At 28.7% G+C, this 10768-nt stretch overlaps 1 long non-coding RNA gene across 3 annotated transcripts; it reads left to right on the forward strand.

The window, feature by feature from the left end:
• Window positions 1-5622: 5622 nt before the first annotated feature.
• LOC111829637 lies at window positions 5623-7654 on the forward strand. 3 transcript variants are annotated; one of them, XR_002833016.1, is made up of 7 exons: window positions 5623-5973; window positions 6118-6289; window positions 6371-6844; window positions 6927-7121; window positions 7207-7350; window positions 7435-7514; window positions 7605-7654. It is a non-coding gene; the product is annotated as an uncharacterized LOC111829637 (long non-coding RNA). The 3 variants fall into 3 exon arrangements; XR_002833014.1 differs by having other exon boundaries at window positions 6943-7121; XR_002833015.1 differs by having other exon boundaries at window positions 7035-7121.
• The last annotated feature ends 3114 nt before the right edge of the window (window positions 7655-10768 follow it).

Below are 10768 nucleotides of genomic sequence, written 5' to 3' on the forward strand. Positions count from 1 at the left end.
GAGGTATTTATGTATTTCCTTAAAAAAGAACAAATTAACAAAAATAAATTTAGACAAAAATTGAGTCTTAACATTTAAATAGATTTCCATGATAAACGTCTGTATTTAAATTCGAATAATAATAGTTATAGAAAAAAATTATTATTAGATCTTATTTTTAACAGATTTGCATATGTAACTATTTCAACTAATTTAGAATAATAGATATTAAAACTTTTTAAATTGACTTTAAATGAAAAGTATCTAAATATATGAAAATTATAATTTTGTGTATTTCATATATAATTTCTTATTATATATGACTACCATATATCAATGATTTTCTGAATTTTACAATTAACATATTATCAAATTTTCATGATTTCTTAAAAATATCTAAACAAGAAAATTGATCAAAATTCTAAAATAAAAATAAATTTAGATATTAAATTTATCTACTACGTAAACCAAATTTAATATAGCAAAAAATATTAAATAAAAAATAATAATAAATATCTGTATTTATGAAAATTATATTTTTGCCATAAAAAGTGGACAGTTAAATTCAAAAATTTGCATATGCATATTTACTTTTTTGAAATGGTCATATATTTTTAAAATATATAAAATCATATTTAGGGAAAATAAAAAGAAACAAATATGTTAGATTAGAAAATAAGCAACTAATCAAATTGTACAATAGCATAAAATGTGGAGAAATATTCAACATAATTGAATCTTTAACAAATAAGTAAAAATGTTTAAATAAATCACTAATAAAAATTTGTTTTCTAAATTCAATTGAATAAATATTTCATATCACATACAATATCTTATTTTCACATTAAATCTTCATATTGAGAAGCGAACTTAAAATCTACATATATGTGAGATTCCGAACAATTTTTGATAAAATATGAGACATAAATTTTGGATAACATGTTAAAGTATTTTTTGATAATTATAGTTAGTTTTCAAAATTTCACTAACTTGAGTAAGGGTGAACTTTGAAACATGTAAATCTCTATTTTGGAACGATTATTTGAAATTTTTACGTAATGTTGTTTTCAACAAACATGTAAATGGTGTCATTTATATAAAAAATATATGATCTTATCTTATAGGGAAAAAAGAAAAAGGGGACGGGTAATTTAAAAAAAAAAAAAATTATCTAAACTATTTCTCATCAAAAACAAGACAATAAAATTTTTTTTTGAAAACTTAAATTCAATTTCAAATTTCAAATAACAAATGACGGGTATGATACATGTATATGAAATTTAAATAACAAATTTAAGTTTCAAATTTTCTAAATATTTCAAATATCGGGACAAAATACAGAAAAAGAACGGATAATTTAGAAAATAATACTTATTATCTTAACTATTTCTAATAATATACAGAAGGAAATTATGGACTTTCTAGCAAGACAAGTTCGTTCCTATCCGCATATGGTTAAGTATGTAAACAACTGTCCCCCCAATTGGCTCAGCTGAGTTAATCCTATTTTTTTTGTTAGCAATCAAAAGACAAATTATTTATTTTTGTGGGTGGGTCAAAATATTTCAATTCGTTTCAGGACATGCATACTGAACGTATTTGACTCTCTTAATATATATATTTAGGTCCATAAAATTCAAAAGCTTTATGTTTTTCATTGTTTTTATCTGGTGTTATAGTTCACGAATTTAATTGATTTCTAACTTATCATTAATCCGGTTCACACTCGAACCGGGTCTTTTATCATATCGATCTATATATTACAAATTTTATAATAAACTTAGTTTTTGAAATCAACCCCGCACGTACGTGCGGGTCCATCCCTAGTAAAAATATAAAAACCTTTTACACAAATCTATAAATGCAAATAGAAATATTCCTTTCTCCAAAAAAAAAACTTTAATTTAATTATTCTTTTTCTTACAATATTCTACAAAAATATATTTATATCATTAATCTTAATAAACTCAACGACATAATTTAATTTTGGTGTTGTTTAATCCTGAAATAAGTACTTGGTATATGAGATTTAGTTGGATCTGCTCCAGAAAAATAGGGTATATGGATCAAATATCCGCTTATTTAAAAGAAATAGCTCAAAACCCAAAATAATTTAACAATGATAATTACGAGTATTTTTAAAATGAATGTGATAAATATGAAAGAATTTAAAAAACCATTTGAAAGAATTTACATAGATTTTTTTGTTTTATTTATATTTTATAATTTTGTAATTTGTAGCTATTTTTCCATGGACCATAGATAATCCAGATCCACTAGGAATTGTTTCTTGGATTTCAATTCAGATCCTAAACATTTCAGGTTTCTAGTCTATTTCTATCCGGATGACGAGAAAAAAGAGTCTATATCTATCCCAAGTTATATAGAGAAAATGAACAATATTTACAAAATAAATTATATATTTTGAACCACGCATCAAGAATGTAAGATAATCATAAATTAATATTGATTTTTATAATTACTTTGTTAAATCCTAATAGCCAATTGTCAATTGTGATAACAAATCTGGATGATTGAGTATTTATTAACATGATTACCGATTAAAATAATTAGAAAGGTATGAAGTATTTATACCTTGGATGTTGACAAATTTGACTCCATTGAAGTGACACTTAAATCCCGGTGTTATGTAATTAATTCGAAAAATGGGGTGCGCCAATACTGTGAATTAAGAGAAGGAAAACTAGTAACATTTATAGTATAGTAGGCTTTTAATCATTTACCTTACACTAATAATGAAAATACTTTAATAGTTTTGACTACATTGCTAAGTAATAAAGTTTCAACATTATTTTGACTCATTTTTGGTACTTTCTAAAGAAGTATTGTTGAAAATTGAGTTGAGGAAGATTTATTTGACTATAGTTTCAATTTAAGTTATGTTATTTAAATCTAAGTTGATTTTTATATTATAAGAGGAAGAATTATTTGACTATAGTTTCAATATAAGTTATATTCTAAGACCACAATGAAGATAAGTACTTTCCAGTTTCCACATCTAGTCCCCAAAAAGGTTGGGTTTCTCGAGCCATTCCTCCTCCGCTTGTGTGCGGTATTCTTTTATGTACCGACTTGATCATATAGACATGCCCAATAATATGGTAAACATATTTTTAATTATTACTTGTTTTTTTTTTTAAGTTCTTTGTATGTCTAAAAATCAACTACTGATTTTTCTACTCATCTATATATAATTTGTTGATTATGACATATATGATCACCATGCATGTTCAAAAATGAAGCATAAAATTTGATATCTAGAGTACATGTTTTAAACGTAACAATTTTAGTGTGTATTTTACTAGTGTGACTAATTAGCGATAAAACATCAAATTTGAAATCCTATATTCTTCATTTGTTTTTAAGATCGAAACTGCAAATCTAGATTGGTAAGTTTATATAGTTATTTACTATTATGTTTTCGCATAGCATTTCAATATATTTTTTCGTACAAAAAGTCAAAGTCTTTTATCATTCGAATCATTTTCTACCATATTAGGGTTTAAATGTATTGTACCCTAAATTAATTTCCTATCGAGTTTACTAGGTAATATATCTCTGGTCAAATATTCAAGAATTCAATCTCAGAAAGAATAAATTGGTTCAACGTATCCGTTATATTTTATTTAGGAAATTCATGTAACCAATTACCTATAAAAAGACCTATTAGATCTCAATGAAATTCATTAACACAAATCATTAGAATATAACACGTTATACAAACAAACAAACAAATACTTTCAGAAACCAAAAAAAAATGGACAAGATCAAATCTTTAGTTGTTGTGAGTGCCATCACAATAATTTTGTTGTTGGTCATTACAGGTTAATCAAACTTTCTCGATCTCTATCATTTTTCTTCTAAACACTTTCTAAGCTTTATTGTAGCTATGTTTCTTATACCATTACGTTTCTATCTGACTAATTAAACTTTCTTATTTTGCAGAACAAACAAGTGCAACTGGTCAAGATATTTTCTGTAATGGACCGTGCACTGACCCTGTGAAATGTGAGCAGTTGTGCAAGTCTCAAGGTTATGATACATGGTTGTGTCAATCTTTTGGAAAGGGAACCACGAAGAGTTGTTGCTGCGTACCACCAAAGAAGCAAGTCTCTCAAGAAACAGTTCACCTGAACCATTAAACTACTTTCACATAATCTTCAAATTTTATGCATGATCACTTTACAATAAAGAAAGTTATTTAAAAAGGTTATAATCATATTATCATTATTATCGTATGTGGCACTGCTCTACTCTTTTGAGAAGGGCCTAACCTAATACAGTTTAATAGCATATTTTAAATAATCATATTCATGTTCACATATATATATATATACATAGCATAGTCCGAAAGATTTAGAATGACACATAGAAAAATTTACAAAAGGAAGTTAAACTTTACATAGACGATTTCACACCATGCATGTTCACGCTGAACAAGTTCACCTTTAAACCATAGGAATCAAGTTTCGTCTATGGTTAATGTAATAGTATGGTGAAGTCTTGGCTCTTGAGTTTAGTGTTACTAAAAAAATTTACTGTAACGTTTTTTGCGTTTGAATGGTATTGTTGATCTTCGACGTGATACGTCTTATCAAATGTAAAAATTTACGAAGAACTTTCAATCTGACTTAAACAACACAAGATCATTGTCAAGGTTCTGTTTGTATATGATTACTACACTACTCTAAGGACCTTATCATAGAATCAATCGCCAAATTGAAGTCTGAGATTAGAGGATGGGAGTAACAGAGCAAGCCTATAACTTCAATGTGATCGTCTAGAGCTTTGAAATTTACAAGGGGATTCAGCAACTAGCAAAACCCTAGGGACAGAAACAATCTCTTCTTTGCTTGTGGCTTCTTCTTCTTCTTCGTCGTCGCCATTGATCCATGTGACGAGAAGGTGAGATTTTTCGAGAATGAATGAAATTAAATGCTGAGGCTTTTGCATTGATATTGCTCTGTTTTGGTTTTTCCATTTAATAAACTTTTATTGTAATATTCTAAAATTATTATTAGACCCGATATTAAACCCGACCGACTACGACCCATATTTGAAATTTTTCGAGAATGAATCATTTACTATCATATGTTACTCTAACAGTTCGTTTTAGTTCAAATCATCACCAGCTATAACGCTATAGTTTATAACATAGAAAACATGATATAAGAATTTACATGTTTGAATATTTAAATTTGAAATATTTATAATAATTGTACTGCTTAGAAATTATATCTAGACGTTGAGAAAAAATTCTGAAATTTTCCAAATCATCTTAAATATTGTCTTTTTATTTTTATTTTTTGTCAACCTCCAAAATATTTGGCTTGCAATTATAACTCTTTACAAAAATTATTAAAAGTTGACTGTTTAAAACAGGAAAAAAAAAAGTAAATATTTTGTTACCGTTAGGATGAAGAAAAAAAATGAAATAGGTAACAGAAACGAGATCTCTTTAATTTCCTTAAAAATATATCTTTATGACCGTTGTGAGAGATTAATATCAAGTTCCCTTTTTATTTGAACTTCATAATTAATTTATTTTTCTCTCTCTCAACTCTCAACGCTTCTTCTTCTTCGTTCTTCTTCTTCCTTGAGAGAGAAATCAAAACTCTTCTTCTTCATCTTCTTCTTCTAAACCCTAAAATCCTTCAATTTTTTTGAATTTCGATGATGATGATCCACCGGAATCATACTGTGTAAAATTCCGATGATGATGATCCAATCAAAGTGGAGAGATAAAAATAACCCGAGGCGATGATGATCCGTGACGTGAGGGTAAGTTTAGAAAATAATTTTTGATTATCATCGTTTTGTTTCGTTTAATTGATTGAATGATCGATCAGATCTGATCTCCTCTGTTCTTCTTCTCCTTCTTCAATCCAAAATCAATAACGAGATTTCACCACGGAGACGCTTTCACGAGACGAGGGAATTGAAAAGTGAGGAGAGGAATCGAATCAATCTGAGGTATTCGTTAATAGTCCTCTGTCTTCTTTGGATCTGAATTTGATATCTAGAGTTATTATTACTAGACTTGTTATTAGGAAATAGAGATGATGATGATGTTTTAGTGTCTAGAGAATGAATACCTTATTTGTAAATTTGGAACAGATCACATAGTTTGTTGTCGATGCTGAAACTTGGGATAAGCGTAGGTAGTGATTGGTTTGATGCATCACAGCACAGCATCGTAGAGTTGCAGAGCCATGTATGCGTCTCGTCGTGTGTGCTGAACAACGATCGTTTTGAGGACTTCAGAACCGTTTTGGGGAAGAAGAAACTGGTTAAGCATATTGCCACTTAGATTCTCTTCTTTGTAGTTTATGTACTTGGTGTCTAATCATATGCTACTTAATATGACTAGGTACTTGACTGATGCTATGTTCCTGAGAGAAGCAATGTACGGATCCGCTCCTCAAAGTGTTGATACTTTTGAGTCCATGTCTTGGGACGGAAGAATCCATTGTTGGTGTCCTCGATTTCAAAGGACATGTGCTACTCACCGGAGAAGAGTTTTCACATGCTTTTATACAGAGAAGAGGTTCAGTAATGATTGCAGCCGCTGACCTATACTCAAATATTGAGGTCAAATCTTGCAAACACAGTTCTCACCTTGTGGTTCACTTGATTTTATGGATGCCCCTGCTCCTGAAACGAGCCTTTGGAGTTTTGAATTACTTGGGAGGACTGGATGATGATGTAACTTGACAAAGACAGGTGAGATAATGAGTGAGTGAGTGAGTTCCCCTTGGATCCACAGATGGCGAAGATGCTCATAGTCAGTCTTGGATTCAACTACTCAAACAAGATTCTCTAAGTTTCAGCTATGCTCTCTCAGGTACGCCCTTACTTTTGTTTGGTTAGGTAAGGGTAGGCTTAAACTTCCATTCTTCAACTAGTCTAATGTGCATTAGCCTAAGTACTTAAATGATGCAGATAGCTACTAGTTGCAGTTTCTCAGTTATTCTCTCTCATGAAGCAAATGGTATCAGTCTCATAGTAGTTGCGAATTGCTTTATTCGGTATAGAGAGGCTCATAGCAGAGGAAGCTAAAGCTAGGTTTGGACACATTGCTGGAAGATCACCTCACAATTGTTTGAACGTCAAGCAAAACAGTAAGTGATTATCCCTTTGTTTGTAGCTGCTTTAGAAAATTAAAAATTTACCGTAACTAACTTGGTCAATCTAAATTTCACACAGATGTAGATGCCGTTTGGTGCTACGAAAACAGAGGGATGAGATCTGCAGACAATGATAAGAGAGCAGCTAGTCCAGAGATAAAGTCAAGGTTCAGAACCTGAAGATGTGCAGCAGTACTCATTTAAACTACTACATCAGCATAAGGTCAGGCCATGCTTGTTGGTTATTTCATGCACTTAGAACTCACTAGTCATTACTTGACAACCAAGTATGTCAATAAAAATTCAGTCTATATCGTTGGACAAGAGAAGCAATCCATCTGTACATGGCATACTTGACAACCAAGTATGTCAACAAAGTATTCGAAGGTTCGTAATACTCGGTCATCTTTTAATTTGCGTGTATTATGAATATAAGTTGACATCTCTGATTCTCATGGGTTACTTTGGAATATATAGGTAGCTGCTCCCTCTCGTCTCCAGATTCTCAAGAGATCACAACCTTGCAGGTATATACTAATTACTATACTTTCTAATTTTCTTACCTTTTTCTTTATAGTTAAGAATAATCATTTTTTGGTCAAAAAAAAAAAAAAGAATAACCATTTTGATTTTAAAATATAGTTTTTTTTTAAATGTTTTTTTCACTTCTGATTTTTATGATTTAAAAAACTAAATATCAAAGTTTTTACCAAATAATTTTCAAGTAAATAGTTAAAATTTTTAATTTAACCAAAATTTTTTTTCTTTCTTATAAACTAAGTGTTAAATTCAAATATGTTGAAAACAAACCGGACCTAGCATCCAGTCCCTTTGGGGTCCGTCAGTTTGGTGTGAAAGTTCAACATGTTTTCATGTATTGTAAATTTAACGCTTAGCAGGTTTTAATTAAGGCTTTTTATAAATATTATTTTAAGTAAATTATTTTGATTTTTGACTAAATCAACATTATATAAATTGTTTAAAAAAATCTAAGTGTTAAATTTAAAGTCATTTGAAACAAAGTAGTCATAACCTTACATCCAATCTTTTGAAAGTCCTCCAAAAATAGGTCTATGAGGATTTTATACCCAAGACAGAAAATAACCAACAAATTTATATTTTTTCAGCAAATTAAGGTCTAGAAATTAAGGTTTTTTTCAGCAAATCTATATTTTTTTCAATTAAGTATATATTAAAATGATATAATATCTTAATGGAGTTAAAGGTAGACTTAAACTTGCTACCAATTTCCATTACGACTATTATATATTTACTGCAAATTGCAAATAATTACGATTGATGAAACTAAAATATAAATAAACAATCATATGTTTTGTACCGATTTACACTGGATTAGACCTAAAAGGGACATTAACTTGCTTGACACGTACCTTATGACAAGTTCTCTTTATGGATTACACTGGAGTAGCTAGAACTAAAAGAGATGTTAACTCGCTTGACACTTACATACGAAGGAATAATGCAGATACTAATTAAACCCTATGAACTACATGGGGGAAGTTCTCTTTTAGTATCTTATACTACGTTAGGAGAAGTTCTATTTTAGTATATTCATTATTCAATTATACCTAAGTTACGTTATGATGCATATACTAATTTACAGTTAAATTGTTAAGGTTAAGCGTCATAATTATCCAATCACATATTTATTTATTTAAATTAGAAATTTAATCCAAAAAAAATAAATTCACTTGCATTGTTCCAAATTTATTCATATATTTTCCAAATTTACTCATATAGAATTATAATTTCGAAAATGTTAAATATTGAGATGGATAATCTCGATTGGTCATTTTAAATCCTACGTGTGTGGCTTCAAAAACTTATGATTTCGACTTTTATATATATAGTATGGATATACCATAATATTAGTATATTTTAATATTATTTTGAAAGACTAAAAAAGAGTTTTTAATAAAAGTATTTCTTATAGTTTCAATCTACATTAAGTTGTTTTTAAATTTAATAGGAAATGTATAATCTTATAGACAAATAAAATCATCAAATTGAGTTTTTAGATCATGAAAATGGTAAGCATAAGCAATGCGAACTTGCTAAAGAAATATTACTTTCTTTTTTGGTGATTGTCAAAATGTCCTTGCTATTATTCAAAAAAAACAAAAAAATTACAATGGAACTTGCCATGAAAACGAAGTTCCTCAGACATCATTCTTCACTATGGACTCCACAACCGTTGGAGCCTCTAACATATGAAAACCTAAAGACTTCGTACTTCACAAAGGTTCTACTGTATATGTAGCGGAAAGATCATCATTCTTGAGGGTATCTTAAGCAAATATTAGCTAACTGCTTAAGATTTTTTTTTAAATACCTCTAATGCTTTAATAATTTCGCTAAATAAAATAACAGAATCTTTGTTTTTTTTGGGTTAAACCTACAACTTTTAGATAGAGGTGGTTTAACCATCTCGATCCAACAATTAACAAGGGAGATTTTAGTATAAGAACATTATAACAAAAACTACTTTAAACTTAGATAGAATTGGGTAGAAAGTGGTTTATGATTATAGAACACTGAACCACCACTCGCACAAATTAACTCATGAAACCAAAGTTGAAAAAGTAATAATACATCCTCAGCTTTCTTTCCATAATTTTGTGCTAGTGATTGTCCACTTGCTACCCAATTCTCTTCGAGTTTAAAGATGTTTATGTTCTACCTTATAACTAGAAACTCCTTTGTTAATTGTTGGATTCAGATAGTTAAACCACTCAACGTACAAGTGTTACGTTTAACACACAAAAAAAAAACAAGAAAGAACTTTCAGAAATATTCTAACTAGAGAGAGAGCTAGTTTTCTCGTGTAAATTTTTGCAGAGTGACACTATGAATTTATATTAACATGTGTCCATAGAAGATATCTGTTTATTTATTTCTGTTAAAATTTGATTTATTTCTGTTTATATAACTCTAAATTGTTGACTAATGGAAAACCTGATTTGGGTGTGTATCAATTCTTATACGTAGTTCTTTATAAATCTAAAACTGTCAACAGTTGATTTTTTTTCTATTTATATATCTCTAACTTGTTGACTAATGTTAAAATTTGATTTATTTCTGTTTATATAACTCTAAATTGTCGACTAATGAAAAACTTGATTTGGGTGTGTATCAATTCTTATACGTAGTTCTTTATACATCTAAAACTGTCCACAGTTGATTTTTTTCTATTTATATTTTTTTCTATTTGATATACTTTCATTTAACAATCTACCAATCAATAATATTAAATGCTTTAAAATTTTTGACTGTATTGTTAGATTTCTATTTTGACTGTCTACTATAATATGTTAGTGATAAAGCTTCAATATTTTTCTTACTAAAATCTTTGTTTGACTAGCTATAGGTTCAATTTAAGTTAATATACTTAATTCTAAGTTAATTTCAAAGCTTAGAACACAATTATACAATTTATTATAGAATTTGACAATTAAAAATATTAAAAGTTGATATGATTTAGTTCACCAAGAAATTGTTATATTCAAATTAAGCTTATAGTTATTTAGAGGACATATATTTTGTACATAGAACAATAAAATTTACTGTAAAATAGGAATTTGTTTTCATATTTGTGAATTTATTTTAGACAGTTTTAAGAT

The sequence above is a fragment of the Capsella rubella genome, unplaced genomic scaffold (assembly GCF_000375325.1).
Source record: "Capsella rubella cultivar Monte Gargano unplaced genomic scaffold, Caprub1_0 scaffold_7, whole genome shotgun sequence".
NCBI classification, from domain to species: Eukaryota; Viridiplantae; Streptophyta; class Magnoliopsida; order Brassicales; family Brassicaceae; genus Capsella; species Capsella rubella.